At 38.2% G+C, this 23,534-nt stretch overlaps 1 pseudogene; it reads right to left on the reverse strand.

Annotated features, from left to right (window-relative positions):
• Window positions 1-905: 905 nt before the first annotated feature.
• Window positions 906-23,534, reverse strand: part of LOC132494222 (ferritin light chain-like) — a 44,750-nt pseudogene continuing 22,121 nt past the window's right edge.

The raw sequence follows: 23,534 nt of genomic DNA on the forward strand, positions 1-23,534 counted from the left end.
TGGGCTTATAAAGTTTACAGCTGCATTAGGAGGACAAGCACTACCATTCGCATGAAAAGTAGGGCAGACGTCAGTTGCAAAAGCTTCTAGCCATACACATAGGGAAATACATAAATGATACACCTTATTGCATTCACCCATTCACCCTCCCCTGTTCACGCTAATTGGAAATTTCTATCCATTTCAGAAAAGTAACACAACTATCCATCATTTTCCCTGGCACGAATCTTCCAGGAGGAAGAAAATGGAACACGCCTAGCAGCAGAGCTCACGCACTAGCCCATGTGTCTTAGATTTAATATCTGATCACTAGCTGGATTGAAGCCAAGAGGTGGTTCACAAAGTTGCTGCATATTAGAATCACCTGGGGAACTCTGAGCCCTCCCTGTGCCCAGGCTCCTCCCTAGACCTACTGAATCAAAATCTCTGGGGCTGGGACCCAGACACCAAAGTTTCTCTTAAAAGCTCTTTAGGGGAAGGGATATGGGAACAGATGTATATGTATAACTGATTCAGTTTGTTATAAAGCAGAAACAATTTTAAAAAATATTTAATACTAAAAAAAAAAAAAAGAGCTCTTTAGGTAATTCATACGAGCAGCAAAGCTTGAGAACCAGCCCAATAACGGGAACAAACATATTTCACACAGATAAAGTGGGGCAATTCATATGTTAAAAGAACATGAATATATATATATATATATATATATATATATATATATATATATTTCTTTTTTTCTCTTTATTCTGTTTGTGTTTCAAATAGTCTTTTTTTTTCCTTCTGCAAAAAGCGTTATTGTTTCCATTTGGTCCAAGGCTTGGGAGAGGGCTCCAGGGTGGTTACAAAGCTGCCTAGTGGCTGCAGAGCTGGGCTTCAGGCAGAAGCTCTGACGCCAGAGGGGCTCCTCAGAGGCCGCTGGACTTCAGAGACTCCTGTTTGTGCTCGAGCGTGAGCCTTTCGAAAAGATACTCGCCCAGCACAGCCTGCGGACCAGCCAGCCTGCGGAGGTTGGTCAGGTGGTTGCCCATCTTCTTGATGAGTTTCAGCTGCTCCTCCAGGAAGCAGCTCTCCGGGAAGTCACAGAGGTGGGAGTCTGCGCGGGCAGGACCCAGGGCGCGCAGATCCGATAGTGCCTGGTTCAGGTTCTTCTCCCTAAGAATGGCGGCTTGCACAGTGTCCTGGGTTTTACCCCACTCATCTTGAGAAGGCTTACGCGCATCCTGGAAGAGGGCGCGGCCGCAGCACTTGTTCTGCATTTTCAAGAGTCGCTGGGCGCCCTCACACTTCTCTTCAGCCAGTTGGCGAAAAATGTGGCCCCCATTGTCCAGAGTCCCACTGTTGCTGTGGAAATAGAAGCTTAGAGAGAGGTAAGTGTCCACAGATGCATGTTGAACAGGCGGTGGATGGCGGCCTCCACCTCGATGGAATAATTCTGACGAACCTGGGAACTCGTGGTTGATCAGTGATAAGGAGCTAAGCTCCAAAAACGGTGTTGGCCTGTCCTGGAGGCTGAGGATAGCTGAGTGGCTGATTCCAAAGGTTGCGACAGGAAGAAATGTTGGAGGGTGGTCGGGGGCTGGAGCAAGGAGCGTCCCTGGGTCTGTTCATTCCAAACACCGTTGAAGCCAAAGACAGATCTGCAGGACTGCCGAGTGCACTGCCTCAAATAGGCTTTGATATAAATGAACAAGAAGTCCAAGCAAGGACAAAACTTACCCTTCCCCCCACCAAAATAGCTGGTGATACTAGAATCTAGATCTGGGAAGGGATTCTTCCATTACTTTAACATTCCAAGCCACTAGAGCAGTGGTTCTCAAAGTATGGTCACCTTGTAAACAAGCAGTACCCTATGGGGCCTTCCTAGGACAGACCCATCCCCCATAGCCTCTGCTGTAGTTCCTCTCTGAAGTACTCAGATAATAGTATCTCAGGCATATTTCTTGAGTTTTCAGATGCTAAAAACCACCACCCAATGGAAGAAATTAACTCTTTGATGATCATGAGCACACAGCCCCCAGACCTTCTGGCACCTCAGGATGGATAATGTTACCTGCCCTGTGGCCTCAACATCAGCCAGTCAGATGATTGTGCACAAGCTGATCACATTCCCTGGGACGTCCCTCCCTCACGTGGCCTTTAAAAATGCTTTGCTGAAATCCTTTGGAGATTTCAGGGTTTTTGGAACACGGGCCACCCCTCTCCTTGCTCGATCCTGCAATAAACCTTTCTCTGCTCCAGACTGCAACCTTTCGGTTTGTTTGGCCTCACTGTGCTTCAGACACACGAACATGCATTCGGTAACAACCTGACCAGCTTTACCAGCATCCCCTGATAATGTGTCAGATATTCAAGTTTCAGGGCCCTGTCCCAGCCCTATGGAATGAGCAACTCTAGTGGGGCTCAGTGATCTCTGTTATAACTGGCCCTCCAGATGATTTTTATTCACCTTAAAGTTTGAAAATATCTGCATTGTCAGCTGCCAAAGTGTCCACCAGCAGGTGAAGGGGAGAGACGCCTGGAAAAGATAGGGAGTAGCCAAGGCAAGTACAGCAGCATTTGCCGTGGTAGTAATGGAGAATGCCTTTTCTCCACTGGTTGGCACAGACTAGTATCTGTGGGCAGTGGCAGGGTTATTTAGGATGCTTTACATTTCAACGTAGACTGACCTCTGTCCTGGTTTGCCAGGGACTTCCCCTGTGTGAGCACTTAAAATCTCATCCTGGCAAACCCCTTAGCCCTGGATTTGAAAAACTTAGGAAATAACATGAAATTTAGGGGAAACCTGATCTAGGTTTTGGGCAAGTCACAAGTGCTAATTAAAGCTAAGCAAGTATGGACAACATCTGGCTTTCTTTACCCCTTTGCAGGAAGGTAAATCTGATTGAGTGAAAGAACCTATTGTTAAGAAATCTTTGTAGAAACATCCCCTTCTGCTTAGTCCGCTGGTTCTCACTTCTGGCTAGACAATGGCATCGTCTGAGGAGATTTAAAATGATTTTATTGGTTTAGGATGACCAACTATTGGTGTGAGGGTTTTTAAAAAGTGCTTCAGATGATTCTAATGTGCAGCCAAATTTAGGTGCCACTGCTTAAGCTTTTGAACCGCTGCTACATATTTTCACCTCATCTTCCTATGAGAATATCCAACTGTCGTTGGTTTGTTTTTTTTTCTTTTTCTTTTTTTAACTGTCTTATTATAAGATTTACTGTCTTAAATAAGATTGAATGTACAGAAAATCCTGCTAGTCCATCTGGTATAGCTGGATCCTTAGAATAATATCGTTAAGATATATACCATTTAAGTATTGTGATTGGCCTTTTAAAAATTAACATATGCATTGAATTATTACCATCTGTTTTAAAGCTGTCATGTTGGGTAGCTATACCTCTAATCTGCTGCCATTGCTAAATATCTGGACACCTCTTATTAGGAATTGCTTTTAAACATCTTTCGGGGTTAAAACCAAGATTGCTGTATTATTTGTACTGGGACCACAAAAACCTCACAAAGATCCCCCGCTGTACTTTCTACCCCCATCTCTAACCCTTGGCAACTTCTAATCTGTGCTCCATCTCCACAGTTTTGTTATTTTAAGAATAATATGTAAATATGATCATGAATTACTTAATCTTCGGAGATTGGCTTTTTAAAATTTTTCCCTCGGCATCATTCCCTTGAAGTTCATTTCAATTTTTGCATATATTAATAATTTGTTCCTTATTGTTGCTCGGTAGTATTCTATCATAAGATTTTATCACAATTTGTTTCAACATTCATCCATTGAAAGACATTTGGGTAGTGGCCAGTTTTGGGCTGTTATAAATAAAACTGCTATGAACATTTATGTGTAAGTTTCTGTGGGAACTTAATTAAGTTTTTGTTTCTTTTGGATAAATGCTCAAGAGTACAATTACTGTGTTGTAGGGTGAATCTACTTTTAGGATTAAAAGAGACTGTCAAGCTGTTTCTCAGAGTGGCTAAACCATTTTATTTTCCCACCAGTGATGTGATATCATTTTTCTATGTACTCACCAGCATTTGATGTTGTCACTATACTTTAATTTTCGTTATTCTCTGATATCTCATTATGGTCTTAATTTGCATTTCCCTAATGGCTAATGATGTTGAGCATCTTTTCATGTGCTTCTTTGCCATGTGTATATTCTCTTCCATGAAATGTCTGTTCCTGTCTTCTGCCTATTTTCTAGTTGGGGTTTTTTAAGTTGTTTGGAGAGTTCTTTGTATATTATAGATACAAGTCATTTGTCTCATGTGGGATTTTCAAATATGTTATCCCACTGTGTAATTTGAGTTTTCATCCACTTAAAATGATCTTCTATGAAGCATTTTTAACTCATTTTGATGAGATCCAATTTATCAATTTTGCTTTTATTGATCATACTTTCGGTGTCAAGTCTAAGAATTATTCACGTAGTTCTAGGTGCCAAAGATTTTCTCCTATTTTTTTTCCTAAAAATGTCCTGCTTTTACATTGAAGATTATGATCCACTTTGATTTAATTTTTGTGTAAGGTGTGGAGGTTTAGGTTAAGGTTCATTTTTTGTTTGTTTGTTTTTGTCGAGGGATGTCCAACTGTTTCAGTACCATTTTTTGAAAAGTCTATTCTTCCTTGATAGCTTTCACACTGCTGTCAAAAACAAGTTAAATGTATTTATGTCAGTCTATTTCTGGGTTCTCTATTCCATTCCATTGATCTGTGTATCTACCCTCCATCATTACTGCAAAATCTTGAAATTGGGTAGATGAATTCCTCCCATTTTAATCTTCCTTTACAAATTGTTTTAGCTATGCTTCAGCCTCTTCTTACCATATAAATCTTAGAATAAGCTTGTCTATATCCACAAAAACCTTGAGGGCCTTTTAAGAGTAACTCTGTTAAGCCTCTTAACTTGGGGAGAATTGACATCTTTATTATGTTGTGTTTTCTAATCCATGAACAAGGTATGTCTCACTATTTGTTTGGGACTTTTACATTTTTCTTCATCAGCATTTTGTAATTTTCAGTATAGAGGACCTATAAATGTCTTATTGGGCTTATATTTAAGTATTTATTTAGGTCAGTTGTAAATGGCATCACATATTTTTATTTAAGCTTCTACACATTTGTTATTAATATATAATTTGATAAAACTGTGTTGATTTGTACTCTAAAACATTTACAAACTAATATTATTTCTCAAGCTTTTTGTGGATTCCTTGGTATTTTCTCCATTTAGATTATCATCTCCTCTTCAGATACCGTTTTACTTTTCCTTATTTAATATAGTAGTATATATTACTATTCAACATTCAGTAGGATATATTCCTTCCTATTCAAAGTAGTAGGAATAGTCCTTTTATCTTTTAAATAAATGTTTTAAAATTTTAACTTTTAAATTTATGTATTTATTTATTTTTGCTTTATTTTCTTACTAGAACCTCCATTAATATATTTAATAAAAGTGGTGAGGGCAGATATCGGTGCCTTGTTTCTGATCTTACAGAGAAAGCATTCAGTCTTTCACAGTTAAATATAATGTCGGTATAGGTTGTTTGTAGATGCTCTTGATGAGTTTCAGTATGTTCCTTTTCTATTCCTAATTTTCTTGGGTGTTTTTTTCTTCTTTTTTAAAAATTTTTAACTTTATTATTATTTTTTACAACTTTATTGGAGTATAATTGCTTCACAATGGTGTGTTAGTTTCTGTTTTATAACAAAGTGAATCAGTTATACATATACATATGTTCCCATATCTCTTCCCTCTTGCGTCTCCCTCCCTCCCACCCTCCCTATCCCACCCCTCCAGGCAGTCACAAAGCACCGATCTGATCTCCCTGTGCTATGCGGCTGCTTCCCACTAGCTATCGACCTTACGTTTGGTAGTGTATATATGTCCATGCCTCTCTCTCGCTTTGTCACAGCTTACCCTTTCCCCTCCCCATATTCTCAAGTCCATTCTCAAGTAGGTCTGTGTCTTTATTCCTGTTTTACCCCTAGGTTCTTCATGACCTATTTTTTCTTAGATTCCATATATATGTGTTAGCATACGGTATTTGTCTTTCTCTTTCTGACTTACTTCACTCTGTATGACAGACTCTAGGTCTATCCACCTCATTACAAATAGCTCAATTTTGTTTCTTTTTATGGCTGAGTAATATGTCATTGTATATATGTGCCAAATCATGAATGGGATTGGATTTTGTCAAATGCTTTCTCTGCATTAATGGATAGGATCACATGACTTTTCCCCCTTAATCTATTGGATATGGTAGATTACATTGTTTGATTTTCAAATATTTAACCAACTTTGCATAACTGGAATAAATACCACTTGGTCATGATATATTATTCTTTTTATATATTTCTGGATTTAATTTGCTAATCTCTGGCTGAAGATCTTTACAGGCAATTTCATAAAACATATTGGTCTATAGTCTTCTTTTTATAATATTCCTGTCTGGTTTTGGTATCAAGGTAATACTGGCTTCATAAAATTAATTAGGAACAGTTCCCTCTACTTTTATTTCTTATCAAATCATGTAAAATTGGTTTTAATTCTTTAAGTCTTGGGTAAAAGTGAAACATCTAACCCTGAATATTTCTTTTGGGGGTTTTTAGATGAAAAATCAGTGTTTCTAATGGTTACAGGAAAATTGAGATTATCTATTTCATCTTGGCTGAGTTTGGGTAGTTTGGGGTGTAGAAGAATTGGCCCATTTCATCTACATTTTTGAATTTATAGTGTAGACTTGTTCATAATAACTTGTCCCTTATTAACCTGCAGGATATGTCATGGTATCCCTGGTTGCATATCTGATATCTGTGATTTGTGCCATCTCTGTTTTTACCTTTATCAGTCTTGCTAGATCTTTATTGATTAAATTGTTTATTTCCAAGAACCAGCCTTTTGTTTCATTGATTTTCCCCCCCATTTTCCTGTTTTCAGTTTCATGGATTTCTGTTTCATCTTTATTATTTCCTTCTTTCTGCTTGTTTAGTGTTTTTTCCTATTCCTTTTTTACTATTGTAATATAGAAAATGAGATTATTGCTTTGAAATATTTTATTTCCCAATTTAGTTCTATAAACTTCCCTTTTAGCATTACTTTCACTTCATTCCACAAACTTTGATCTGTTATATCTCCATTTTCTTTTATTCTATGCATTAAAAAATTTTTCCTTGACGCTGTCTTTTTTACCCATGAGTTCTTTGGAATTGTGATGTTTAGTTTTCATGTGATTGAAGATTCTCCTGTTGTCTTTCTGTTATTGATTTCTAGTCTGATTCCATTATGGCTAGAGAACATACTCTCTATGATTTTAATTCTTTTAAATCTGCTGTTTTTTATCACCCAGTATATGGTATATGAGTGAATGTTCCACGGACACTTGAATATGTATTCTGCTCTTATTGAGTGTGTTCTTTAAATGTCAGTTATGTCCTGTTGATTGATGATGTTTTCAGCTCTTCCATCTCCTTGCTGATTTTTCTGTCTGGTAGTTCTATAAATTGCTGTGTTGAAGTCTCCAATAATAATTGTGGATTTAAAATTTTCTCCTTTTACTACCTTTTTCAGTGTTTGCTTCATGTATTTTGAAGTTCTGTTGTTTGGTGCACACACATTTCGTATCACTAGGTCATCTAGGTGGATTATTCCTGTTATCTTTATGTAATGACCCTGTTTGCCCCTAATAATTTCCTTTGCTCTGAAATCTACTTTATCTGATATTAATTTATCCATTCCTGCTTTTTCTGATTAATGTTCACATGATATATCATTTTCATCCTTTTACTCTGAACTACCTATATCAGGATGTTTAAAGTAAGCTTCTTATAGACAGTGTATACTTGGATCATGCTTGTGATTTTTTAATCTACTCTTCCAATCTCTGTCTTTGACTTGGTTACTTAGATCATTTACAGTGAATGTAATTATTGCTATGTTAAAGATTAGGTCTACCATTTTATTTTTTGTTTTGTCTTTTACCTTAGTTTCTCAATCTTGTGTTTCTCTTATTTTGCCTTCTTGTGGGTTACTTAAACATTTTTTAATAAGCCCATTTAAATTTATTTATTTATAATCATTTGTGTATACTGTGTGTATAGTTTTCTTAGTGGTTGCTTTTGGCATTACAATATACATATGTAACTTATCATAGTCTACTGGAATCAGTGTTTTCAAAATTTCATTTCTTTTTATGGCTGAGTAATATTCCATTGTATATATGGGCCACTTTTTTTTTTTTTTGTGGTAAGTGGGCTTCTCACTGTTGTGGCCTCTCCCGTTGTGGAGCACAGTGAAGTTTCAAAATTTTACTTCCATTTAGGTCTCTTAATATTCCCCAGTTTTAAAGTATGATTTTCTGTAGTATTTCCTTTCTCTACATTGAGAACCACATCAGATGGTGTCATAATGTTTGCTTTGACCATCATATAGTATTTAAGAAACTCATGAGACTAATGATAGTCTCTTCTATTTACCCCATTTGTTTTCACCCATTCCATTGTTCCCCTTTTCTTTCTGAAGTTCCCAGTGTTCTGTTTTTGTTTTTTTATGTTTTCATAACTGTAGGTGATATCTGTTCTTTCCAGTGCCATTGGATATGAGTTTCAGGAAACCCTGAGCCTGGCTCACTTAATGCTGCTGAGTTGGAGGGTTTGTATAAGTGGGGCCTGTTGGCTCAGCAGATGCTAGCAGATTACACTAATGTTGATGGGACTAGTGCCACAGGAGGATGGGTTCCCATTCAGGCTATGCTGCTGCTACAGTAGAACAAGTGCCCCTCTACTCCAAGTGTGGGGCAATGACCTGCTGCTGTCACTGCTTTGTATTAGGCTGCTTTTCCTCAGGTGTGTGATGGGATCCCATGGAAGCTGCTGCTGTTGCTGTCAGTCACAATGTTAAATTCATTTCAGAAATACTTAAGTATAAATATATAGCCTGGCTCTTGTAGAACCTCTGTATTTGTTTTTTATTGCTTTCATACAAATTACCAAAAACTGAGTGACTCAAAACAAGGTAAATTTATTACCTTACAAGTCTGACATTGGTCTCAATTGAGTAAAGTAAAAGTGTTGGCAGGATCGACAGACGAATGGATAAAGATGTGGCACAGGGATTCCCTGGAGGCGCAGTGGATGGGAGTCCGCCTGCTGATGCAGGGGACACGGGTCATGCCCCGCTCCAGGAAGATACCACATGCTGCGGAGTGGCTGAGCCCATAATCCACAGCTGCTGAGCCGGGGCTTCCGGAGCCTGTGCTCCGCAACGGGAGAGGCCGCAACAGTGAGAAGCCCACGTACCACAAAAAAAAAAAAAAAAAAAAGTGGCCCATATATACAATGGAATATTACTCAGCCATAAAAAGAAATGAAATTGAGTTTTTTGTAGTGAGGTGGATTGACCTAGAGTCTGTCATACAGAGTGAAGTAAGTCAGAAAGGGAAAAACAAATACCATATGCTAACACATATATATGGAATATAAAAATAAAGAAAAACTGGTTATGAAGAACCTAGGGGCAGGGCAGGAATAAAGATGCAGTCATAGAGAGTGGACTTGAGGACACAGGGAGGGGGAAGGGTTATCTGGGATGAAGTGAGAGAGTGGCATGGACATATATACACTACCAAATGTAAAATAGATAGCTAGTGGGAAGCAGCCACAAAGCACAGGGAGATCAGCTCTATGCTTTGTGTCCACCTAGAGGGGTGGGATAGGGAAGGGAGGGTGGTAGGGAGAGGCAAGAGGGAGAGGATGTGGAGATATATGTATATGTATAGCTGATTGACTTTGTTATGAAGCAGAAACTAACACACCATTGTAAAGCAATTATACTCCAATATAGATGGTTAAAAAAGAAAAAAAAAGTGTTGGCAGAGCTACATTCTTTTCTGGAGGCTCTTAGGGGTGTTTCTGTTCCCTGGACTTTATCTGCTGCCAGCGGTCACTTATAGTCTTTGACTCAGAGTCCCCTTTCTCCACCTACAAAACCCAAAATGTTGCATCGCTGTGATTCTGCTTCTATTAAGTCATCTCTATCTTTCTCTTTCTACAGTTGGGAATGGTTTTCTGCTTTTAAGGACTCATGCAATTAGATTTGTTCCATGAGGTAATCCAGGATAATCTTTCTATCTCAAGGTCTATAACTTCAGTCATATCTGCAAAGCCCTCTTCACCATGTAAGGTAACATATTAATAGGTTCCAGGGATTAGGGTGAGGGCATTTTTAGGAGCCATTATGCTGCCTACCACACCCTTAACAAGTGACCTTGAGAAAATGACTGAGATTTTTAAAGCCTTACTTTCCTCAAACATAAAATGGAAAGAAAGATAACTAGTTAATATCATGAAAGTGAAACAGTATATATGAAATCAGCTAATTCAGAAAATAAGATTTCTTCTTTTTCTTTATGATTTACATGATTCTCAGAGTTCAGTTACTTGACGAGTTACTTTTTTGTAAACAGAACTAAGGAATTTCAGGGTTCAGATGCTGTAAGATTGTCTGAATTATCTGAGTAACAATTAGCTAAGCACAGGTGTAAAGCATTTGATTTACTCCCTAGTGTTCTTTATCTTCTCATCCCACTAAATGCATATCCCTTGTCTAGCTCCAGCCAGTGGAGTCAGAGCTTGTTTTACTGTTTAACTAAAGTTCAATTTAAATTCTCTCTACATCTCCAGATTCTCAGCCCTGGTTGCATATTATATTCACTGGGGAGATTTCAAGAACTACTGATGTCCAATTTCTACCTATCATGGATATTTGAGGAGGGACCTGGAATGAAATGCTCTAGCTTATGGCTTTGGGCGCCAAATCATGTTACCTGTAGAAGGTATCTTCTAGGTATGAAAATAGTTCAGATAAGTCAAATTTCTCAGTAAAAGATGCCAAAACTATGGCTTAGGTGGTAAATTTTCCATGTCAATTTGTCTGGGCCACCATGCGCAGTTATTTGGTCAAATATTATTCTGGATATTTCTGTGATGGCGTTTTTGTGTTTTTTTAATTCTTTCTTTCTTTCTTTCTTTCTTTCTATTTTTGGCTGCGTTGGGTCTTCATTGCTGCCCGTGGGCTTTCTCTATTTGCAGCAAGCGAGGGCTACTCTTCATTGTGGTGCACGGTTTTCTCATTGCGGTGCCTTCTCTTGTTGCAGAGCATGGGCTCTAGGTGCACGGGCTCAGTAGCTGTGGTGCATGGGCTTAGTTGGTCCACGGCATGTGGGATCTTCCCAGACCAGGGCTCAAACCCGTGTCCCCTGCATTTGCAGGCAGATCCTTAACCACTGTGCCACCAGAGTAGTCCCTGTGATGGTGTTTTTGGATGAAATTCATATTTAAATTGGTGGTGGACTTTGAGTAAAGCAGATTATCCTCCATAATATGGGTGGGCCTCATCCAATCAGTTAAAGTTCTAATAAAACAAAGACTGACTTCCCTGTGGCAAAAAGGAATTCTGCCAGAAGACTTACAGAAATTGAACTGCAACTCTTCCTAGAGTCTCTAGACAGCCTAACCTGCAGATTATGAATTTACCAAGCCTCTATTATTGTGTGAACCAATTGTTTAAAATCTCTCTCTCTCTTTCTCTATGTTTATATAGATATGGATATAGATCTAGGTATCAATATTGATATCTAGATCTATATATGGGCACATTGTATAGACCTGCTGTTGGTTCTGTTTTTCTGGAGAAACTTGACTAACATAGTGGCCCATATAAATAAAAGGATGAACCCAAGTTCACCCAGGTAGAAAGTAGTACAATGAGAACTGGAACTTAAGGCCTCATGACTCATTCAGCTGTGAACACTGACCCAGAACTGGGGTCCGCAAACTCTGGCCCACTGATCAGATCTTGCTTGACTCCTGGTTTTGTGCATAACGTTTTGCTTGAACACAGCCACACCCATTCATTAAGGTATCGTGCATGGCTGTTTCTGTGCTACAGCAGCAGATAGGCAATTGCAACGGATACGTATGGTACACAAAATCCAAAATATTTACTCTCTGACCCTTTACAGAAAAGATCTGCTGACCCTTGCTCTAGGATGCCATCTGATTTCTGATAGCCCCGAGGAGAATAATTCATGCACATTGGGATAGATTGTTAATCTCATGTCCTCCTTATGTCAAAGATCTCTTAAATGCTCACCCTTGCAATAGCCAGCTTGGGGAGCCCCGTTTGAGGATGCAGAAATATTTCTTGTCAGGTCTTTCCAATCCACACTGCTCCCTGACTATGGTTCTTAAAACCTATTTTTGAAAAAAACTTTATTGGAGTATAGTTGATTTACAGTGTTGTGTTAGTTTCAGGTGTACAGAAAAGTGAAACAGTTATACATATACATATACCCACTTTTTTTTTTTTTTTGCGGCACTCAGGCCTCTCACTGTTGTGGCCTCTCCTGTTGTGGAGCACAGGCTCCGGACGCGCAGGCTCGGTGGCCATGGCTCACGGGCCCAGCCGCTCCGCGGCATGTGAGATCTTCCCGGACTGGGGCACAAACCCGTGTCCCCTGCATCAGCAGGCGGACTCTCAACCACTGCGCCACCAGGGAAGCCCCACTTGTATTTTTTTTTAGAGTCGTTTCCAAATAGCCCATTACAGAGTATTGAGTGGAGTTCCCTGTGCTAATAAGAAGAGCAGGTTCTTATTAGTTATCTATTTTATGTAGAGTAGTGTGTATATTTCAGTCCCAATCTCCCATTTTAACCTCCCCTCCACAATCCCCTGGTAACCCTAAGATTGTTTTCTACATCCGTGCCTCTACTTCTAAAACCTGTCTATTTTAACCAACTACCACTCATTGCTTACTGTCTCTGGCTTCATGTACTTGATAATAAATCTACTTCTTGTTCTATCCTGGATGACCTGTCCCAAGGACTGAGATAATATCTTATTCTACATAACTTGTCCTTGATATTGTCTATCTTGGGGTCTTCATCTATGTCCCAAAGAAGACAGTCACACTGTCTTCTAGTACTACTAATAATACCACCTTTTAGGGCATGAATTTGACCCAATGCACTGAACTATCCCTTTAGAAGCTGTATGCAACCTGTCACTGGGTTTTAGCACAGGGGTAGAACTCAGATTAGTGTTCCTATTTAAACAAATCTACTTGACCAGAAACCTTCTGTCTCACCATTTATTTTATTACACAAGTAACTTCTGTCTTTGCATCTAGGATGTAAATATTTTTAATTTCCTAAATTATCTGAAAAATTATTTAGAGCTTCTGTTTCAGTAGGCATTGGAATTGCTGTGTTATGACTATTTCATTATTTTATTTCCAAATGTTAAATCAGGCTTCAAGCTTTGGCCAAGAGTAGACAGGAAAGGGTTTAAAAAGAAATGAAGAGTGGGAAAGACTTCTGATGCAAGGGAGACATGATAAAGATTTGATTTTGAATCAGTAATTTATAGTAAAGGTTTGATTTTGAATCAATAATTTATGTCATTGCAAAATAGCTCCCTGGTAAACGTCCACTCTCTGGTCATCATTAAGTCCAGAAATCAACTATCAAAATGTGCAGTGCTCTTTTTCATTTTCTAAACACAAACCTATATCTAGATGACAGGAGAAGTCATTTCATCACTCAGGCTCTGGACTTACGACTCCAAGTCCTGTCTTCTTTCAACCATACCTGCTAAGTTTCTGTCTAACTTCTTGAGCATGAGGTAATGGCTTCAGCTTTCATCCCCTTCCTCAGTATATAGCTTAGTGACTATGAGTAAAGGATCTAAAACTTAAGAACTTGGGTTCAAATCTTGACTCTCAAATTTACTTGTTGAGTACTCTTGAGCATGTTATCTGTTTTTGCCTCAGTTTTCTGATCTATAAAATAGAGATAACATTACTTCTCTCAGCTTGTTACTATGAGGGTTAAAAGAGAAAATTCATACAATGAAAGAATTTATCAGTTCTTGGAACACAATAAATACCAGAAAGAAATGTTAGCCATTATCAAGGGCCCCTCATTTTATGGATAATATAGATTAATTTATATAGGTCTAATATTTACATATACATAAACATTTTGTACCTATATGTGTGTATACGTTCTTCTTAGAAATTGAGCAGTCAACATTCACATCTAAAAGTATGTGTTCTGTGAAATGTAGATCTCCTGTGTACAGACACAGTGCTATATTATGTATTAGATAATAGATATCTAACTGTGTTATCTAATAGATAACACAGTTATGTACTGCTACATAATTAAGAAGTCCAAACCTAGTGTTGAAACAAAAAAAAATGTTAATATGTTCCCAGATTCTGTGGGTCAGCAATTCAATCAGTACACAGAGGAGATGGCTTGTCTCTACTCCATGACTGATGTCTGAAACCTCAGCTCATGAGGATTGAAATGGCTGGGGCTGGAATCATCTAGATAATTTTAATTCCCATTTCTGGCCCTTGAGATGGGATGTCGTGAAGACTGGGCCCAACAAGGACTGTTGACTGGAGTGCCTATAGGTGGCTGCCCATGTGGCTTGGACTTCTCATAATGTGGTAATTAGGATTCAAGATAGAGTATCCCAAGAATGAGTGTCCAGGGTTCAAGCATTCCATGAGAATCATGCAAAAGCTGCATGATCTTTTATGACCTAGTCTTAGATGTTACATGGCATCACCTTCATTATATCCTATTGCAGGCGTTGGAGACCTTTTTTTTTTTTTTTGCCGTAAGCGGGCCTCTCACTGTTGTGGCCTCTCCCGTTGCGGAGCACAGGCTCCGGATGCGCAGGCTCAGCGGCCATGGCTCACGGGCCCAGCCGCTCCGCGGCATATGGGATCCTCCCAGACCGGGGCACGAACCCGTATCCCCTGCATCAGCAGGCGGACTCTCAACCACTGCGCCACCAGGGAGGCCCGACCTTTTTCCATAAAGTGTCAGACAGTCAATATTTTAGACTTTACAAGCCATACAATCTCTTTTTCAACTACTTAGCTCTGCTGCTGTGATGTGAAAACAGACACAAACAATACATATACTGAGGAACATGGCTGTGTTCCAATAAAGCTTCATTTATAAAAGCTGGTAGAGGACTAGATTTGGCCCACTAGCCATAATTTACTGACCCCTGCTCTATTGTTTGTTAGGATTTGGGAGCCAAAATGTTCCTCAGTATTTACTGCTTTGCTAGTCCATTTAAGAAAATGGACTATTGAAAAAATAGCTTCAGACACAGTATGGCATTTTATGATTTAGCGTAAAACCTGAGAAATATAGAGGTTATCTGAAGCCTGCAATGGTAAAGTTCCCTCTGCTATTGAAGTTATTGTCTTTAAACAAAGATTCTACATCAGTAATGCCATATATATATATATATATATATATATATGATATTCTGTTTAATTTCCTATTCTCTCTAAGGAAGTAATTGGTTGGTTGGTATGAGAGATGGTGTGGCTTCCAAAGGTGAAAAGTATTATTTTGTTGTAATTTCCGGCTACCTAAGGATGGGAGAGGCCCAGGACACTGAAGTCAGTATATTATGTGGAGCAGGTTATATTGTGGTTTATTCATGAACTTTTACATGTTTATTTTCTATGCAAGTTTGTGTGCTCCTTTTTGAGTTTTGGTAGATAAGTGTTTTATAACTTTCAAATACTTGGAGTTATATATATATATAACTTTTATATATACATATTTTAACGTAGTAGTTAAAGCATTGGAGAGTGTATTATAGTCTACCTAGGTTCAAATTCTGGCTTTACCCTATGACTTCCCTGTGGCTTCCTCTGCTCACCTATTAAAAAAGAGTATAGGGCCTCCCTGGTGGCGCAAGTGGTTGAGAGTCCGCCTGCCGATGCAGGGGATACGGGTTCGTGCCCCGGTCTGGGAGGATCCCATGTGCCGCGGAGCGGCTGGGCCCGTGAGCCATGGCCGCTGAGCCTGCGCGTCCGGAGCCTGCGCGTCCGGTGCCTGTGCTCCGCAACGGGGGAGGCCACAGCAGTGAGAGGCCCGCATACCGCAAAAAAAAAAAAAAAAAAAAAAAAAAAGAGTATAACAAGACTGCTGTGGTGAGTTATATACTAAGTGCTATTTAAGCATTTGCTATAATGATTATGTATACTCAAAGGCAAGAAACTTGCCCCTTGATCGTGTCTGTATTTCTAGTGCTTAAGAATTCCTAGCGCTTTCCTAGTGCATTGTCTTTGGATAGAGATAGCTCAGTATAGTTCTTCTCACTATAAAGTACTGTTATGTTGAAAGTCTTTGCTTGTGTACTAATAATCTATGACATATCTGCTGAGGACAAGGAAACAAATAGTTTTAAAGCGGCAATGGATTACAAAAGATTATATGATGTAATGCCTTTATTATGTAATTATAAAACTAACAAATGATCATGGTAGAAAATTTGAAAAACTCCTAGACAAAATAGAGATCAATAAAATTTGGAGTAACTTTCAGAATGTAGAGTTGTCCATGAATGTTAGTGCTTTCACATTTTCCGGGACTTTAAGTAGACTCTGCTTCTTAAGAGTCTATTCATGATATCTTATTTTAATGATGTTTTCATCATGGGGACACACACACACAGAAATCTGCTAAAAAAAAAAAAGAAAGACATGTAAATCACTGATGTTTCAGATAGCCACATGAAATAAAGTGAGAAAGGTCAACAAGCTGAAAGAATGTGCAGTAGCATCTCCTTAATTGCTTACAGAATTCTGATAATTACCTCTTTGTGGATAAAGTAACTAATGGGGAATCTAATTCAAGAAAAATGTATGAACTTCAAGCCCTCTCGAAGCCAAGTATTTCTTTCCATAGGAGGTTACTTTCCACGGCCGTGCTTCCTTATTACCTGACAGGGAAAGAGTATTGTATGGCAAAGGATCTTCCTGAAGGAGGGTGCTTCCCACACTGATTGTCATAAACGACTTCGGAATTACTGTTGCTGTATTACCAAAATCTTAAACTAGGATATTTTGGACAAATGTGGTCCTTAGTTAATTTTTAGAGCTACAAACTGTCAGATGGCTCTGCAATAGCAATTGTCTGGCTATTCTTCAGGGTGATCACAATATGGTAATGACCTTGAGGTATCACTAAAAAGCAGGAAGGTGGAAGTCTTCCTTTGGTTCCAGAGTGAAATGTGAGTTGGAGTTGGAGTTGGAAAAGAGGCCGACAACCAAGTGATAGAGAAGGAAATGTGAGGTCATTAGTGAAAAACCAGGTTTAAGTTAAGGTGAAGAGGCATGAGGAAATGGTCAGCTGTTACAGTATTACAAAGATCATCAAGAAGCAAATCCATGAATGTGGTTTGTATTGCAATCTGCTGAAAAAGAGACAAATATCCTGGCCTGGGCTTCATGGAGATTATATTTTATTGATTCTGATAATAGAGTATTGTTGAAAAGGGCCTCCTATAAATTATAACCATGCAAAGGCAGCAAGATAATTTTTTTTCTTTATGTATCTGTTTCTCATTCATACTCACTTCTCACTTAAGGGAAGAGAAAATCACAAAAAACAAAAATGTCAAATCTCAGCTATTCATTTTCAAAATATTTTTTTTCCAAATTCCAATGGAGGCAATAGGTTAACTGTTAAGATTTGTAAGGCTCAAAAAGCTAGATTTTTACAAAGTGTAGCCAAATTTTATTCCATAAATAATAGCTTTGGAAAGAATATGTGATGATGCAAAGTTGGAAAAAGCGGGTTTTTCTTCCGTAAATGACTTCACCATGTTGGGAGAAGAGGCAGAGAAGAAATCAAAGTAATAAAACATGGGGTGAGTTTTTCTGATACGGGACTCTAGTGCTGTAAAATAGACTAGATAATCCTAGGGATAATCTGAGGTTGAACAGACCAATGCCTCATTTCCAATCTGGTACCCTGGAAGAAAACAGTGTATTTCCTTTGAGGTCTTGAGAGGTTTTTCTTCTGCTTTGTTTTGGTTTTGGTTCATTTTGTAATCAACCTTATTAAGGTATCATTTACCTAAAATAAAATGCAGACATTTTTAGTCAACGGTTCAGTGACTTTTAATTAATGTATACATTTGTATAACTACCACCCCCATAAAGATCGATAACAATTCTAAAACCCTAGAAAGTTTCCTCCTAGGCTTTTGCAAAAGTATCCCCATCTCCCAACCCAAGGCAACCACAGATCTGTTTTTTATCATTAGAGATGAATTGTGCCCAGTTTAGAATTTCATGTAAGTTGAATAATACAGTAGGTGCCCTTTTGATCTGGCTTCACTTGCTCAGCATACGGTTTTTGAGAGTCATTCATGTTGGGATGTTTTAAACCAGGACTTTAGCCTGGGTGGCGATGTTGTCTGAAGGCACCTATAGGTACATCTGAGTCTCTGGCATTGTCACTGTCTGTTCTTGGCTTAGTATTTTCAACTTTACTAAGAAGCACAAGGTTGAAGTAAGGAAGACCATTGTCAGTATAATGGAGGTGAAGTGGGTTCTGTTATATAATCGTCTCAGCATCAATTGACCTGCTTGGAATCATCGTGTTGATAATCGACAAAGATACTCTTCCTCCAAAAACTCTGATACTATAAAACTTCTAAAGGACGCTGTCCTAGGACTCTTTTAGTTTTCATTTTTTGGGAAATATTTCCGGAAAATTCAGATGCTCACAACCTGAAAGAAGCAGTTATTCACCTGAAGGCTAGCTCTGCTAAAGTTGAGTTGTCCGACCTTTACATGCTGATAGAACCCAAATAGCCTTGCAAAACTATGCTCTCTTATTGGACATGAGCATATAGATTATTTAAGTTGGACGTGTATATGCAATAGAGTGAAAAAAACAAAGAATCTTTGAGTTTCCCTTGCTGGGTTTTTTTAATTTTTTCATTTAAGTTTCTATAGCATACGCTAATAGTTTAGGGTAACCTCAGGTTAGTTTTAGGTCCACTCTTTATGTAAATGTTGAAGTACTCCATACCCACCTTTTTTCTATCTTCCTTCTTTTCTTCCATCTTTCCTTTCTAACTTCTTATAATCCATTCTACTTAATCCTGCATTTGTTGAGGTGGCAATTACTGTAGGAAAATTGAAAGCAGTGTGAAATTTTGCTGTTCAGAATGCATGTTGACCAAATTCTATATTGAGAAAAGGTCTGAATTTACCCACAGTAACCCTTTCTCAGCGTCTCTGAATAAGGGCCATAGAAACTGGGCTATATATAATATCCTGACAGGTATGTAGAATTCATAGCAATTGCCCTCAAAGAGCTTACCTAGCGTAGATGCATATGAATGCATTTAATGATTGCTTTATTGGCAGCAGTGCCAACATACACAGTCTATTTTGTTTTATATCATTATCATTACCTGCTGTTTACCACTGTATACATTGCTAATGGTGTGGTTTCTATGGCTTGTGAATTTCATGGCCAAATCATATGAAATTTATGGCACACTTTATTGTAGAAGATGGAGACTCCATAAATTTTCGTGTGCTCTTTGCCCCTTTGGAATGTATTACGCTGAGATCAGGCAAAGTAATAAATTTATTTCAAATGTGCGTGATAGCTAAACATCAATTAGGACTGATGGGCAATATTTCACCTTCCAGCAACAGAACAGTTTTTAAAGACTAAGCCATTGAACGTGGAGTTCCTGAACATGGGACTCAGTTCACTGGGATCCCTTTTTAGAAAAATAAAGGAAAACTTGAATTGGATATGTGTGGCTTATTCAAGTAGTAATTAATCAGCTACATCTTTGTTAACTTAATTTGTCACAATCGTTTGGTATTTTATTAACTCTCTTGCCCTTCTTCCCCTGACTCTCACGAGAATGGATCATGAGTATCTTAAAATATACTAAGTCGTCTTCCATTCCTGTTAACCTAACTACAAAAGCACACTTTCCTTATCCAGTATAACTTACTGTCTTTTAGAGTAGCTGTGGTTTTAATTCTCTACAAAATTAAAACCAGCAAAGAGAAACATTTTCAAGGAGCCAGCACATTGTAGAGCTTTAGGAAGAAGACTTTAGAATTAAGGGCAACTATATCATTTTATAGCTAAAGCACCTGAGGCCTAATGTAGGAAGGTAACCATCGAGGTCAGGGAAAGGGGTTGAAGATCAGGTTTCAAGCTGAGAAAGAGTCTACAGGGACTCAATCTGAGCAGGTCAAAAACTGAAATGAGACCAAGAATGTTCTGGGAAGGCTGGCATCTGGCCTCAAGTGTGGGATTCAGACAGGGAGTGGGCCCTGGGGGAACTGAGCTTCTGCAGTAGGCAGAGAAGTCCACCTCATCTCCGGAAAGTGCCACTGACATCAGGGAGTTGAGGGGAAAGAGCAGTGAATTCCAGTCCACCTGAGAAAGCAGGCCAATCTGATTAACTCTGAATTTAGGCTTATTTCAGAGACTTCTTGAGAAAGAACTTGGACAAGAGCAAGTCCCACACAGCCTCTTTAAATCCATGCCCAGTATTTTCTGGTGGAGCTGCTTAAACCCTCCAAGTGACTCCAGTATTTTAATTTCACTCTATATTTAATTCCGACAGTTCTATGATTGATTATTTAATGGGCAAATAAGTAGGGTCACAAAAGAGTGTGAATGTATTTTACAGGATGAGGATGGGCAGAGTGGAACAGTCTGGAATAGGACACCAATAAAAAGGGATCTTGGTAAATAAGAAGGTCTATTAGAAATGGAGAGGAATTCTCAAGGAAATTCGTGCCTGACACCACGCCCTTCTCTCTGCATGTTTAGAAGCTAGTTTCTAATTTTATTTTCATAGGAGATGTCCCTGTGATGAATTGTCTTTTACCTCCACACTACTTATCCCATGGAAATATTGTGAAGTTTGTGTGAGAGAAAGTATTAGAATTTCTCTTGGAAGCAGCTATAAACATTTCCTGGAACAATCTAGGGTAGAAGGAAAAGGAAAGGAAGGTGGAAACAAAGGAGAAAGACAGCTAAGGCTGCTGGAGTCTCTCGCTGGGATTTGTGGTATCTCTTTTTGAAAGTAAGTACAGAAAGTCAGAACTTGACTGATTGTTTCTTGATCACGGTTTGTTTTCATTTTTGTTTTCTTGCTCTCTCATCAGTTATTCCAGCCAGTGATATGTCATTTTCAGTTTCAGTAAGCATGCCTGTCTTGTTTCCATCTGCATTATTCATGCAAACGTTGATTGAACTGATGACCCCGAGTTATCACGGAAACATTAGATACACCAGTGGATACATTTCTTAATTTTAGAAAAAAATTACCGAGTGAAGGTTAAAATAACTCCTCTTAAATTTGTCATTTTAAAAAAACTTCTCCTAACATACAATACCTCATTGCCTAATAATGCCAGATAAATGAAGAATTCCTATGTATTCATGAATGCAGGCTAGTCTGTATATTTTTGGGCAGGTATGGCCGAGGGTAACGGCCTGGTTTGCTGGCCATGTCCTGTCTCCTAGAAAGTTGTAGTTTCTGTTGTCTTTAAGTTGGTCCATTGGATATCAGAGGTGAATTTATAAAACTATACTTCCCTTTCCACTTATTTTGTTTTGTTTTGTTTTGTTTTACTAGAAGTATAGTTGATTGACAATGTTGTGTTTCAGGTGTACAGCCAAGTGATTCAGATATATATATTTCTTTTTCAGATCCTTTTCCATTATAGGTTATTACAAGGCATTGAATATGGTTGCCTGTGCTATACAGTAGGACCTTGTAGTTTATCTACTTTATATATAGTATACACTTACCTTGTGTGATCCAGGCTGGTCAGACCACATGATTATTTTCACTTTTGATATAATTTTTTCAGGTCCAACCTCAAACCTTTGATAAGAAGATATTTTAAAAGAAGTTTAGCATCTGCATGCTCTAAATCCAACAGTAGTTATTAGAGATATGGTTTTGCACTAGGTATTCCTCTCTTTTTTGTTCTTGGCCAACCAATTGAAAATTAGCTTTTATTTTCTGGTTGGTTTGCTAGATGTTTATGACTATAATAAAAGTCTTAAATTTTGTCTCATATCTTAAAACACAATCTGAATTAGCAATGGATATTGTGCTATACATAGGGGCTGTGATATAAATATAGTTTCTAACTTCAAAAACATATAATCTAGAAGGGTACACAGACACATGTGCAGCAATTATGGCAACTGCATTTGTTTACTAAGTGAAATAGTACTGAGATGGATAAAGTGCTAGCAAGCCTTGAACAGCCAAATCAGCTTCAAAAATAGATGTGCAGTTCTTTAAAAATATTTTTAACATTTTTCCAGCTACATGTAGAATATAACAGCATAAAAACGGTATGGGTTTTATTTTAAGTAATTAAGCATTTTGACATCGTCATAATGAAATTAAATCCAGAAGGAGGTTTCTCTCCATGATCTCTTGAAATGGTCCTTGATCATCCACAATATTTCCCATCATCACAAAGGTGATAGCAAGGGCAGGGAACTCCAACATTATTAAAGTTTCATAAAGCAAAGTCAATTTTAAGAATATAATGTCCCCAAACTGATAAAGGTCTTGACAGATAATTTCAAGGGAAGCATAAATTATGTTCTGTTTGTCAGAGGGCAAAAATATTTAGATTGAGTTAATGAATGGTAGAGTTTTTGAGTGGAGAGTGTCCTTCAAATATTATGTAGATCTGTACTGTCAACAGATGCTAACTATGTGGCATTATTTATATGTAAACAAATTTAAAACTAAGATTAAAAATTCAGTTCCTCAGTTGCATTTGTCATATTTCAAAGATGTTTATTAGCTCCATGTAGCTATTGAATACTGCTTTGCATAGTACAGATATAGAATATTTTCATTATCACCCAAAATTCTATTGAGCAATACTAAAGTTATACCCAGATAGTCACAGAGAAGGCAACCAAGTCTCAAGGAAATAATCTAACTTCCCCAAGGTCACACAGCTATGTTTTTAAAGAAAAACAAAATGACACAAAGGAAATAGTAACAGAGGCATTAAAGAAACCCAGTAAGTTTCTGGAGCAGTCAAAGTAGGGTTTAAAAGTGCATACTTAGCTGTTAGCAGGGTTGAAGCTCTTGATGGTTGGTAAGATCTACCTGCCTGAATTTGGACATTAGCATTTTATGCAATGAATTAAAAGCAAAAAATCCTTTCAACGTGTGGCTGCCAGCTCCATATTTTTAGCCACTGCCATGCTTCCAGATTATGTTTATCACTTTCATATACAGGGCACCACTGTGAAATGTGATGGTTTATCTGACCCCAGAGAAATCAAGAGATCTTGTGGGGGCTATGGCTATATTTGAAAAGGCTGATTTTTAAATGCATCATGCAGACTGGCCCTGTTTTAAAAGGGATTCCTGACATCAATAATCAAAATGTAAACTCTCTTCTCACCTTGCAAAAGTCAAAGATAGTCCCTGCATCTTTATTATTTCATTGAAATCCAAATAGTATTTTTCCATTCCCTAACTTGTTTTCCTCACAGTGTGATCAACTATTGCTAAGGACAGAAAGGTTAGATTTATCAATCAAAGTTTGCTAAAGGCCCCCTAGGTAATTGAACACTCAGGAGAAACAATCCTCATGTATT

Source organism: Mesoplodon densirostris, chromosome 7 (genome assembly GCF_025265405.1).
Source record: "Mesoplodon densirostris isolate mMesDen1 chromosome 7, mMesDen1 primary haplotype, whole genome shotgun sequence".
NCBI lineage: Eukaryota > Metazoa > Chordata > Mammalia > Artiodactyla > Ziphiidae > Mesoplodon > Mesoplodon densirostris.